Source organism: Hyperoodon ampullatus (assembly GCF_949752795.1).
Source record: "Hyperoodon ampullatus genome assembly, chromosome: 4".
Classification (NCBI taxonomy): domain Eukaryota; kingdom Metazoa; phylum Chordata; class Mammalia; order Artiodactyla; family Ziphiidae; genus Hyperoodon; species Hyperoodon ampullatus.
This window is the reverse complement of record NC_136917.1, coordinates 5724144-5737970: the sequence shown is the minus strand read 5'-3', so window position 1 is coordinate 5737970 and position 13827 is coordinate 5724144. Positions and strand designations below refer to the sequence as shown.

At 38.9% G+C, this 13827-nt stretch overlaps 1 protein-coding gene across 1 annotated transcript in view; it reads left to right on the top strand.

Annotated features, from left to right (window-relative positions):
• ATP10B (ATPase phospholipid transporting 10B (putative)) overlaps window positions 1-13827 on the top strand; it is a gene marked incomplete at its 3' end in the record, with an annotated part of 338125 nt that overhangs the window by 48012 nt on the left and 276286 nt on the right. The window lies entirely within an intron of this gene.

Genomic DNA, 13827 nt, shown 5'->3' with positions numbered 1-13827 from the left:
AAGGTCAACTTGAGTACTAGCATTTGATGGAGAGAAAATCATGTACAAAGGCCATTATGAGATGTCTCTTACTTAATGTCTTTTTTTTTTCCTTTATACTCATGGAATACCTATTCCAATCAATGATTTCTGCACAACTGCACAATGCAAACTTATAATTCTTTTGAAAGGGGGATTCACATCTATTACACTGAAAATAGGCACATGTGTTTCAATCAACTGAGACTAGAAATTCCACTTTAAACTAGTAGCTAAATCATAATTCTGGTGAATGTTCTGTACTATTTGTCATTGACCTCCCATACTAAGTCAGAAGTGTTAGACGTGGAGATCAGCATGTCTTTGGATTTCAGTGTGTACACATTATTAAAACTGTCCAATTTTAGGAAACCCTGAGATTCAGCCTACTGACATTCTGCTATGCTTCAAGTTGCTCAGGAAGAATCCCAGTTCTCTGTGTTTGAAAATAAAGATTAAACCTCACACTAAGACCAAGAACTTACTTGAAAATTAAAAGATGTCATAATTACTGGATACAGACATAACAAGACCAGTGCTGTAGATTGGCAAGTGATTTCTCCTAGTCAGCTCCTGTTACACCTACCTGTCATCAATGGACTTTACCGCCAGCGTACCCAGATATTAACAGATGGGTTTCATTCAGTGTGAATAGTCACCATGTGTAAGCTCTGTAGATACTTACGTATCTAGCTATACATAACTCTTAAAAGACCCTAGACAGGGCTTCGTTGGTGGCGCAGTGGTTAAGAGTCCTCCTGCCGATGCAGGGGACACGGGTTCATGCCCCGGTCCGGGAAGATCCCACATGCCGTGGAGCGGCTGGGCCTGTGAGCCATGGCCGCTGAGCCTGCGCGTCCGGAGCCTGTGCTCCGCAACGGGAGAGGCCACAGCAGTGAGAGGCCCGCGTACCGCAAAAAAAAAAAAAAAGATCCTAGACATACACAAAGATGTTTATGTGACTTAAAGCAGTTTTTTAAAATTATTATTAGCCTAGACTGGTGCCTCCTTAGCAATTTGTTTTCTGGAAACCTTTAGTTAATTTGCCATGTAAGCAGAGGGAACTTGAAAGCCTCAGTATGTCAGAGAGTTTGACAATCTCTAAAAGTTGCAACTTTGATATTCTAAAATTCTCCCCTAAATCTGATCAACAGTGTATTGAAATTAAATACACTTGCAAAATTTTATACCATTTCTCTTTTCCCAGTTATACTTAAGAGACCTTTTGCTCCTATTTAGAATAATAAGCTGCAGAGGTCCAATCTGTTGTGTATGGGATGAGCCAGTGGAAGGAGCACTGGGCTAGGATGTTCCTTACCTCTCTCACTTCTTTGTGCTTGGACTATTAAGGTAACCCCCTGATTGTTCTGGCTCCGGTATTTCCCCTTAATGATTCATTCTAACTAACATCAAATATATTTTCAAAATTGACAGGTGCCTCCATATCACCATCCCAATTGAAAACTTCCCATGGGCTGCTTGCTGTCCCTAGAATTAATAATGATAGCAGTAGTAACATTAATAATTATGAGAGCCAACACTCACTGGATTTACTCTGTGCTAGGCACTATGTGATGTACTTTACATATACTTTCCCCTTTAATCTTCATAATAACTCTCTAAAAGTTCATGGTTGTGGAAACTGGGGCCCAAAAAGGTTAGGTAATTTATCCAAGATCACATAGCTAGTGTGTGATGGCACTAAGACCTAAACTCACATCTGTCTGCTTGAAGTTTATACTTTCAGCCATGATACTATTCTGCCTCTTCTTCCTAATGAAGCCCAGACTCCTTGGCCAGTCTTTCATAGAATGGAAGCCTTTCATTTGTTCTCATAAATCTGTTACTCTTTGAGACACACCCTTTTCTCCAGTTCAGCTTCCTCTTTATTCTTTTTCTGAAAGTCATATTCCATCTTTCAGCTCTTTGGTTTTTCCATTTCTCCCAACTTTTCCACTTTTGCTCTTTCTTTTCACCTTTATGTATTGCACCCATTCTTGGCATCCTCAGTCATTCAATGAACAGGTCGTTATCACTAAGCACCTGCTGGTCAGTCACTATCCCTGTCTTCCATAAACTCACTGACCAGTGGGAGCATCAAATACGGGGTGGGGGGGTCCATTCCACAGTAGAAGTAGCTGAAAAAGATGAAAGTAACCCCATTCCAGTGTCTAGTGCTTAAAAAAGTATTGGTAAAGAATCAAAGTCCTAATTACTTCATTAAATCTCATGTATTCAGGGGTGAGTCATCTTATTTCTCCCAGGTAAATTGTAAACTGCTTGAGCATAAAACAAAGCCCTGTGTTTCTTCGGTATCACTTTCTCTTAAGAAATACACTTAAAGTAGGTCCTACCTACTTTTTCTAAGGAAATTCTTTGTGGCATGAGTGTATTAAGTAAGATGAATGTCTAGATCTGTGTGTATACTTGCAAATATATTGAAGGTTATTGTACTGAAGGATAGGAGCACTGCAATAGGAACCAGGAATTTAAGGATCAAGACTAAGAGCCATTGGGCTTCCCTGGTGGCACAGTGGTTAAGAATCCGCCTGCCAATGCAGGGGACACAGGTTCGATCCCTGGTCCGGGAAGATCCCACGTGCCACAGAGCAACTAAGCCCGTGCACCACAGCTACTGAGCCTGCGCTCTAGAGCCTGCAAGCCACAACTACGGAAGCCCTCATGCCTAGAGGCCATGCTCTGCAACAAGAGAAACCACCGCAATGAGAAGCCCATGCACCACAATGAAGAGTAGCCCCCACTTGCTGCAACTACAGAAAGACTGCATGCAGCAGTGAAGACCCAACATGGCCAAAAATATAAATAAATAAATAAATAAATTTATTTAAAAAAAAAAAGACTAAGAGCCTTTGATGGATGTGTGCCATTTGATAAATATACTCTCTGAGGATAGGAGTGATGATTTCTGCCTTTTTGACTTCATAGAATTATTGTTAAGCCAGTTAGGTAGGTGACATCAAAGGCTTTATGAAATATATCTTCTCTCAGTGATTCTTACAGTGTGGTCTGAGGATCCCTAGGGGTCCCTGTATCAGAGTTCAATCAGACGAACAGAACAAGTAGGTGATATATATTAAGAGATTTATTGCAAGGAATTGGCTTACATGATTGTTGGGCTGCCTACGCAAGTGTGACCTCCATAGGGTAGGCCATTGGGCAGGCCAGGCTGGAATTCTCAAGCATGAGCTGCAACTGCTATATACAGACGGAATTTTTTCTTGTTCTTCAGGGAAGACACAACTCTGCTTCCAAGGCCTTTCAGCTGATCAAATCAGGCCCTATTTTAGGTGGACCGATTATGGACTTTAATCACACCTACAAAATACCTTCACAACACCTAGACTAGTGCTTGATTGAATAACCGGGGGCTGTAGCATAGCCAAGTTGACACATAAAACTAATCACAGTTCTCAAAGGTCTTTTGGGGTATCCATGAGTCCTCGCTTTTATAACTATGTATAAAGCTGGATTTTTCTTCAGGTATTTCAACACAAGAACATGATGCAACAGAACGAATGTATAAACAGATATGAGAATCCAGCTGTCTTCTAATCCAAATGCTAATGAGATTTAGAAAAATTCTCACTAACTTTTTGTGTTGGGAAATATAGTTATTTTTTGTTAAAATGTTATATATTAACATGCAATAAATATATTATTTTTTAACATCTTTATTGGAGTATAATTGCTTTACAGTGGTGTGTTAGTTTATGCTTTATAACAAAGTGAAACAGTTATATATATATACATATGTTCCCATATCTCTTCCTTCCTGTGTCTCCCTCCCTCCCACCCTCCTTATCCCACCCCTCTAGGTGGTCACAAACCACTGAGCTGATCTCCCTGTGCTATGCGGCTGCTTCCCACTAGCTATCTATTTTACGTTTGATAGTGTATATAAGTCCATGCCTCTCTCTCACTTTGTCACAGCTTACCCTTCCCCCTCCCCATATCCTCAAGTCCATTCTCTGGTAGGTCTGTGTCTTTATTCCTGTCTTGCCCCTAGGTTCTTCATGACATATTTTTTTCTTAGATTCCATATATATCTGTTAGCATATGGAATTTGTTTTTCTCTTTCTGACGTACTTCACTCTGTATGACAGAATGTAGGTCCATCCAACTCACTACAAATAACTCAATTTCGTTTCTTTTTATGGCTGAGTAATATTCCATTGTATATATATGCCACATCTTCTTTATCCATTCATCTGTCAATGGACATTTAGGTTGGTTCCATGTCCTGGCTATTGTAAATAGTGCTGCAATGAACATTGTGGTGCATGTCTCTTTTTGAATTATGGTTTTCTCAGGGTATATGTCCAGTAGTGGGATTGCTGGGTCATATTGTAGGTCTATTTTTAGTTTCTTAAGGAAACTCCGTACTGTTTTCCATAGTGGTTGTATCAATTTACATTCCCACCAACAATGTAGGAGGGTTCCCTTTTTCACCACACCCTTTCCAGCATTTATTGTTTCTAGATTTTTTGATAATGGCCATTCTGACTGGTGTGAGGTGATACCTCATTGTAGCTTTGATTTGCATTTCTCTAATAATTAGTGATCTTGAGCATCTTATCATGTGTCTCTTGGCCATCTGTATGCCTTCCTTGGTGAAATGTCTGTTTAGGTCTTCCTCCCATTTTTTAACTGGATTATTTGTTTTTTTGATATTGAGCTGCATGAGCTGTTTGTATATTTTGGAGATTAATCCTTTGTTGTTTCATTTGCAAATATTTTCTCCCATTCTAAGGGTTGTCTTTTTGTCTTGTTTATGGTTTCCTTTGCTGTGCAAAAGCTTTTAAGTTTAATGAATCCCATTTGTTTATTTTTGTTTTTATTTCTGTTATTCTAGGAGGTGGGTCAAAAAAGATCTTGCTGTGGTTTATGTCAAAGTGTGTTTTTCCTGTTTTCCTCTAAAAGTTTTATAGTGTGTGGTCTTACATTTAAGTCTTTAATCCATTTGGAGTTTATTTTTCTGTATGGTGTTAGGGAGTGTTCTAATTTCATTCTTTTACATGTAGCTGTCCAGTTTTCCCAGCACCACTTATTGAAGAGGTGGTCTTTTCTCCATTGTAAGTTGTGGCCTCCTTTGTCATAAATTAGGTGCCCATATGTGTGTGGGCATATCTCTAGTCTTTCTATCCTGTACCATTGATCTATATTTCTGTTTTTTGTGGTAGTACCATACTGTCTTGATTACTGTAGCTTTGTAGTATAGTCTGAAGTCAGGGAGCCTGATTCCTCCAGCTCCTTTTTTCTTTCTCAAGATTGCTTTGGCTATTCGGGGTCTTTTGTGTTTCCATACGAACTGTAAGGTTTGTTTTTTCTAATTCTGTGAAGAATGCCATTGGTAGTTAGATAGGGATTGCATTAAATCTGTAGACTGCTTTGGGTAGTATAGTCATTTTCACAATATTGATTCTTCCAATCCAAGAACATGGTATATTTCTCCATCTGTTTATGTTATCTTTGATTTCTTTCATCAATGTTTTATAGTTTTCTGAATACAAGTTTTTCACCTCCTCAGGTAGGTTTATTCCTAGGTATTTTATTCTTTTTGTTGTGATGGTAAATGGAATTGTTTCCTTAATTTCTCTCTCTGATTTTTTTGTTGATGGTGTATAGGAATGTCAGTGATTTCTGTGCATCAGTTTTGTATCCTGCAGCCTTACCAAATTCATTGATTAGTTCTAATAGTTTTCTGGTGGCATCTTTAGGATTTTCTATGTATAATATCATGTCATTGGCAAATAGTGACAGTTTTACTTCTTATTTTCCAATTTACATTCCTTTTATTTCTTTTTATTCCCTGGTTGCTGTAGCTAGGACTTCCAAAACTATGTTGAATAAGAGTGGTGACAGTGGATATCCTTGTCTTGCTCCTGATCCTAGTGGAAATGCTTTCAGTTTTTCACCATTGAATATGATGCTTGCTGTGGGTTTGTCATATATGGCCTTTATTATGTTGAGGTAGGCTCCCTCTGTTCCCATTTTCTGGAGAGTTTTTCTCATAAATGGATGTTGAATTTTGTTGAAAGCTTTTTCTGCATCTATTGGGATGATCATATGGTTTTTATTCCTCAATTTGTTAATGCAGCATATCACAATGGTTGATTTGCATATATTGAATCATCCTTGCATCCCTGGAATAAAGCCCACTTGATCATGGTGTATGAGCCTTTTAATGTGCTGTTGGATTCTGATTGCTAGTATTTTGTTCAGGATATTTGAATCTATGTTCATCAGTGATATTGGTCTATAATTTTCTTTTTTGTGATACCTTTTTCTGGTTTTGGTATCAGGGTGATGATGACCTCATAGAATGAATTTGGGAGTGTTTCTCCCCCTGCAACTTTTTGGAAGAGTTTGAGAAGGATGGGTGTAGATCTTCTCTAAATGTTTGGTAGAATTTGCCTGTGAAGCCATCTGGTCCTGGACTTTTGTTTGTTGGAAGATTTTTAATTATGGTTTCAATTTCATTCCTTGTGATAGGTCTGTTTATATTTTCTAATTCTTCCTGGTTCAGTCTTGGAAAATTGTATCTTTCCAAAAGTTTGTCCATTTCTTCGTGGTTGCCCATAAATTCAAAGAAAAAGTATTAAAAGCAGTGAGGGAAAAACAAAAAATAACATACAAAGGAATCCCCATAAGGTTATCAGCTGATTTTTCAGTGGAAACTCTACAGGCCAGAAGGGAGTGGAAGGATATACTTAAAGTGATGAAAGAGAAAAACCTACAACCAAGATTACTGTACCCAGCAAGGATCTCATTCAGATTCGATGGAGAAGTCAAAAGCTTTTCAGACAAACAAAAGCTAAGAGAATTCAGCACCACCAAACAAGCTTTACAACAAATGCTAAAGAAACTTCTCTAAGTGGGGAAACACAGAGAAGAAAAAGACCCACAAAAACAAACCCACAACAATTAAGAAAATGGTAATAGGAACATACATATCGATAATAACCTTGAATGTAAATGGATTAAATGCCCTGACCAAAAGACACAGACTGGCTGAATGGATACAAAAACAAGACCCATATATATGCTGTCTACAAGAGACCAACTTCAGACCTAGGGACACATACAGACTGAAAGTGAAGGGATGGAAAAAGATATTCCATGCAAATGGAAATCAAAAGAAAGCTGGGGTAGCAATACTTGTATCAGATAAAATAGACTTTAAAATAAAGACTGTTACAAGCGAAAAGGAGGGACACTACATAATGATCAAAGAATCCATCCAAGAAGAAGATATAACAATTGTAAATGTTTATGCACCCAACATAAGAGCATCTCAATACATAAGGCAAATGCTAACAATCATGAAAGGAGAAATTGACAGTAACACAATAATAGTAAGAGACTTTAACACCTCACTTACACCAATGGACAGATCATCCAAACAAAATAAATAAGGAAACACAAGCTTTAAATGACACAATAGACCAGATAGATCTAATTCATATTTATAGAACATTCCACCCAAAAGTGGCAGAATACACTTTCTTCTCAAGTGCACATGGAACATTCTCCAGGATAGATCACATTTTGGGTCACAAATCAAGCCTCGGAAAATTTAAGAAATTTGAAATCGTATCAAGCATCTTTTCTGACCACAACACTATGAGACTGGAAATCAATTACAGGAAGAAAACTGTAAAAAACACAAATACATGGAGGCTAAACAGTGCACTACTAAATAACCAAAAGATCACTGAAGAAATCAAAGAGGAAATAAAGAAAATACATAGAAACAAATGACAATGAAAACTTGACAGCTGAAAACGTATGGGATGCAGCAAAAGCAGTTCTAAGAGGGAAGTTTATAGCAATTCAGTCTCACCTCAAGAAACAAGAAAAATCTCAAACAATCTATCCCTACACTTAAAACAACTAGAGAAAGAAGAACAAAGTAAACCCAAAGTCAGTAGAAGGAAATAAATCATAAAGATCAGAGCAGAAATAAATGAAATAGAAACAAAGAAAACAATAGCAAAGATCAATAAAACTAGAAGCTGGTTCTTTTGAGAAGATAAACAAAATTGATAAACCCTTACCCAGACTTATCAAGAGAAAAAGGGAGAGGATGCAAATCAATAAAATTAGAAATGAAAAAGGAGAAATCACAACTTACACTGCAGAAATACAAAAGATTATAAGAGGCTACTACAAGTATAATCTTTTAAGACAGGAGTTGCAAACTAAGGTTGCTACAGGGACCAGGCAGGTAATCGAACCTCCTGAATCAGTCCAGTTGAGGAATGGGGAGACTCATGCCCTGTCCACAATGGCATTATTCAGCAATGGACAACTCTTTTTTTTTTTTTTAATTTATTTTTATGGCTGCATTGGACCTTTGTCACTGCATGTGGGCTTTCTCTAGTTGCGGCGAGCAGGGGCCACTCTTCGCTGCAGTGCACAGGCTTCTCATTGTGGTGGCTTCTCTTGCTGTGGAGCACAGGCTCCAGGCATGTGGGCTTCAGTAGTTGTGTCTCACAGGCTCAGTAGCTGTGGCTCACAGGTTCCAGAGCGCAGGCTCAGTAGTTGTGGTACAAGGGCCCAGTCACTCCGTGGCATGTGGGATCCTCCCGGACCAGGGCTCGAACCCGTGTCCCCTGCGTTAGCAGGCGGACTCTTAACCACTGCACCACCAGGGAAGTCCCAGAAATGGACAACTCTTGACTGGTGGGAAAGTGTACCCATGGCTGTCAGTTGTTTGGCTAGTTGAGTTCCACCAAAAAAGAATCTACATTATTATGAGGAGCATCAAAGTGTTTAATGCTGCCAGTGAATCTAAAATTTAAGTGTGCGCAGGCCAAATGAAATATTTGTGCAGGTAATTACCACTGTGTCACATCTGGTTTAGGAACCCTGAATATCACAGAAATTACTTGATGACAAACGACCAAGAAGTTATCATCTACTGAGGTTTTCTGTAGTTGCTGGTGTTTTTCAGCTGAGCCTGTGTCTGCTCAATATTCCTTACTATAAAGGCTCTTCATCATCACTTTGTCTTTGCTTTTTAAAATTATTTCAGAAATCAAATTAATTGATAGAGGCCCAGCCTGAGACTTCACACTTCTTCAAACTGCTCATCTTTAGAAGCTTGTTCAACAAGTATCTAGAGAAAGAGCAAAGCTTAGGTTGGGGAAAGGTAACCAAGACTCGCCAAACTCATTTACTCAGTGATTCGTTTCTGCGTTTAGCTTAACCCAGCACCTCAGGAGTTCAGGGAACATTTAAGGCAGGATTTCTCAACCTCAGCACTATTGACATTTGGGGCCAGATAATTCTTTGTCATGAGAGGATGTTCTGTGCAGTGTAGGATGTTTATCAGCATCCCTGGGATCTACCCACTACATGTCAGTGACTTCTCCATTGCGGTGTGACCATCAAAGATGTCTCCAGATATTGCCAAAAGTCCACTGGGGTGCAAAGTCATCCCTTGTTGAGAAACAGTGATTTAGGGCTGTTCATGCATGGCCCTTGAGGGTATCTTACCTCTTCTCATGCTGCGTATTCTTCCTAAGGGAAAATCTGGTAAATGAACTGTTTTTCCATCATGTTACATCTCCAGAGATGTTTGATGCTCTGGACTACTGCCCCACTGTCCATCCCCTTGCCTCGGTCCTGAAGGAACTAATTTTATGGCTAATCTCTCATATTACTAACTCCTCCTCATGCTTTTGTTATTGCTCAGTTCTTTTTCCAACCTTTGTTCATTAATCCTATACCAGTGTTTGCATTTGGCTAACCAGCTAAAAGGCCTCAAGTTATTTTCCATTCCAGGTACTTAAAACATAATTTTGTTTGTTCAGGGAAGATTAGTCTAGACCCTTGCCCTTCTCCTGAGTAAAGTGAAGACAAACAAGCGTTGCCTTATCAAAGTAACCATAAGATTTTTCCCCACAACTACTGCTATTTCAGTTTGTTTGAAGAATTTTACAACTTTTTTTATGGAAATAATTACGTCAATCTGTTAAGGTTGTTGGGGAATTAAATGGGTCACATTATGTAGAGTGCTCACCCCAGTGCTTGGCACAAAATCACCACTCAACAAGAGTTATAATTATTAGTACCACTAAAATTTGCACAGCCTCTAGTAAATAACTGGTCTTAAGCTTATGAAGTTTATCCTGGGTATATGGTATGGGTGGGTGGGAGATGAAGGGGCAAAAGTTTCTGTCAAAAATGGCTTCTTCATTGGCAATTTGGGGGCAGCAAGAATATAAAGGCCTACCGTGAAAAACTCTAAAAATCATACATGAAGAGCATGATGCAGCCAATGAGAAATGCAAATACGTACAAAATGATTGATTCACTTAAGTGTAGAAAAGCTGATGGCAGGAAAGGGGAACTACATACAGTTCTGTGATGTGTGATCTTTGAACACGATTTATTAGGGAATTCCAACAGCCAGACAAAAGAAACATGGCCTCTCTAGCAAAAACTGGACATAGCGTTTGCTATCTATTACTTGTTTTTAGGGTTCTAATTAGCCAGACAGTGATATTTTTAATTCCAACTTCATCGTGCAAATAACTTGGCAAATGCCTGTTAGTATTTACAGTTTCTAAATAGCTTGGAAAATGGGCTTATGCTTTGTGGACTCTCTATCCCTTAGTCAGCATAATAGTCCAAGAGATACCCTAGACCCTCTTGTCCCAGAATTGTATGCACCTCTCTCTACTGAGGAAGTGGTGAGGGAAAGAGCACTGGTTTTATGAGTGAGGAGATGTGGTTTGTGGTCTCATCTCTGCCACCAACTTCCTGTGTGGCCTTGAGCAGGTTTATTAACTTCTCTCCCACAGCACATGCAAACTGTGCAAAACAACCTTCAATTCTGATGCTAACACTCTGTGATGAACCAGATCTGTGATTCTAGGTCACACTAGTGCCAAGAAACCAGAGGACTCTGAGAAAAGGGAGAGAAAGAAACTAGGACTTGCAAAGCACTCTTCTCTTTAGCAGATGGATGTCTGTGAAATGCCAAGTGCCTTTTGAAAAACTTCTAGACTGTCCAAATTGTTAGGCAAACTTTATGTTCTTAAAAATTCCTACCTTGTACCTTACAGCTATTCAAAGTTTAGATGTTATGGATGTTTCATCCCTTCTAAGATGTTTCTTATGTCCATGCTTCTACTTAGTAGTCTGATAGGATCCAACCATACATGTAAGTTCACAGTTAACATAGCAACCAACCAAGGTCATTTGGAAAGATTTTCATGAAGTTAGATAGTATGTTCATTTCTTTTCACCTCCTTTTATTCCCAAGGTTGTTAATATTTCCCTTTTGCTACCCTCAAAATAGGCTTGTTGCTTGCTTTACCTTCTCTCTCTCTTTTTTTTTTAATGGGCTCACCGGTAACTATCCATCAATATATCATATATCAATATGGCAACTTGTTCATAACACTTACCCCAATTAGCTGAGTAACAGACAACTCAGTAAAAAAATATATATCATACGTGAAAATTTCATTTTAAGGGTATGACTCAAAGTTCTCAATCAGCCCATAAACAATTCTGATTTTCTGTATGTTTGAAGTATTCACATAATCCATAAATACAATATATTGGTCCCACTTCCCTTATTTTGTATAATCAAACAGTAATCAGTAAGAACTATGACTACTACAGAATGGGACTTCTGAAGCTCTGAGGGCAAATTCATCACCAGCATGCATATAAAAGTCACTGCAGAGAGTCTTTTCTTTCTTAAGTGCCCTTGAAACCCAGCAACTAAATTATATTCCAGGCCCCCAAACAAAGGTATAACAAAGGTTATATTTGTCTCACACTTAATTACATGCATTGCAAAAGGTAAATGGACAGTCATTTTTGTACCATATACAGAGAATACAATCACTTATAAATTTTGATATTGCTGGCTCACTGATTCACAGAAAGTAGAAATTTATGCAAGAACCATGTCTAACAGCGATGGTGCTATGTAAACACTCAGCCCAGCGGAGAACACTGCCTTCACTGTTCTGGGACTGGACTCCATGCTCTCAGTCAGGCTATTCTTCTTTCTCACAGGGCTCTAGTGAGGCAGCTTATTTGTCCCTTCTCCGTTATTGGTCAGAGTTGTTTCTTTCCAGGCCTTCTTCTTCTTTGAGTTTCCAAGAGAGTGTTAGCTTAAGGCCTCGCATTGACACCATCAGATATAATCAGAGAAATGAAAAATACCATAGGAGAGAAAAATGATATTTTAGCCAAGCAGCACAAGAGAAATATGCCACTTTCAAGCCCTGTTTTCCGTAGTTCCTAATGGAGCCCGCTCAGGAGAGACGTCATCTTTGCTGGGGTGAGTAACAGCAACTTGTCCCTTCCATATAATAGAGGAATCATTGCCTCCTCTGGTCACTGATTCTAACTTTTGAATCAGGCACAGCACATAACCATTTTTCTTTATACCACATTTGAAACTGTATTTGACTTGCTGAGTGTGAGATCCACATTTCTTTTGTAACAGAATGTTGTATTTTTCTTCAGTTGATTTCATTAGGGTAAGCTTTTGGCAAATGCTGCTTCCTCATGCAATAGAGCTTGCAGTTTGAATGGACCTGGATACGTTTTACGATAAAGAATCCATCCTCCACTCATCCATTGCAGGCATTGCAGGCTGAAGAAAGAGATGTAGTTAGTGTCTGTTTCTCAAAGCAGAGAGAAAATACAGCTTTGAGGAAAAGAGTGTGACTATTATATGGCTTCCCAATTTCATCTCGATACACCCTGAAGCTGGCACATTGCAGTGGATTTCAACTATAGGTGGGAACTTCTGGATTTCCTTTGAGTTCTAAGGAGAAAATTGATGTTTAAAGAAAATATGTTTACTCCCTGAGTGTTAACTCCTCCCCCCAGAAAAAAAAGCCTCATGCATACGAGTCATGATGAGTACCTTTAGCAAAATTCTACAGTGGCATGCCATTACGGCTGGGGTAACACAACTCTAACCACAAGGTAAAAAGTAAATTTTTAAAAATCACTCTGAGCAGCTAGTTGTTTAGCCTGCAGGAGTTCATATACAAGGTGGAACTCACTTGTCCTCTGAATTTTCTACACACTTCTGGTCGAGGTAGCTGGAGGGGAATTCAAAATTCTGGGGAGGAATTTGACCACCAATAGCCAATCTGGCACCCTGTTCCTTTCTTCTCTGACAGTCCTTTCTTTATTTCCAGATCTTGCAAACAGACAGTTAAGATCGCTAGGAGTGTTACTCCAGTAACAGATGCACTGTTACATTAAGCCATTAATAGGGCAAATCACAGATGTTGTTTTCTTTTCAGATGTTACTATAATTATGCCTAACAACACCTACTACTGAATTTGCCATTTCATTGCCATTGGTGACTTTTTAAAAATTTATCAGATCATTCATTTCTTAAATTCTATTTATATGGATTTAAATTGTATTTCTACCTCGGAGGGTTCAAATTCCCTCCTCCAGTTGTTAACATGTATCTTCCAAAGAAGGTAGCAGGGTATCACATATGGGTGGATTAATAGAAAGACTGAAGGTTGAAACACACTGCTGAGTTTGCAATCAAACCATATTGCCCTTATGCTAAAAGATGGACATTGTCATTTTGAGGCATATGGTGCTAGTAAACCCAGTTGAAGGAGTCTGCCATTCTGAAAGGCAGAACTGAGAAGGGAACTTAGGCCAGCTGTCTGGTTTACAGATGGTGAACCTGGGACTGAGGGAAATAAAGTCTGAGTTACTGAGACAAAACAACAGCCAAGGCTCATGGCTCTCAATTCAGTGTTGGTTATTCTACCATA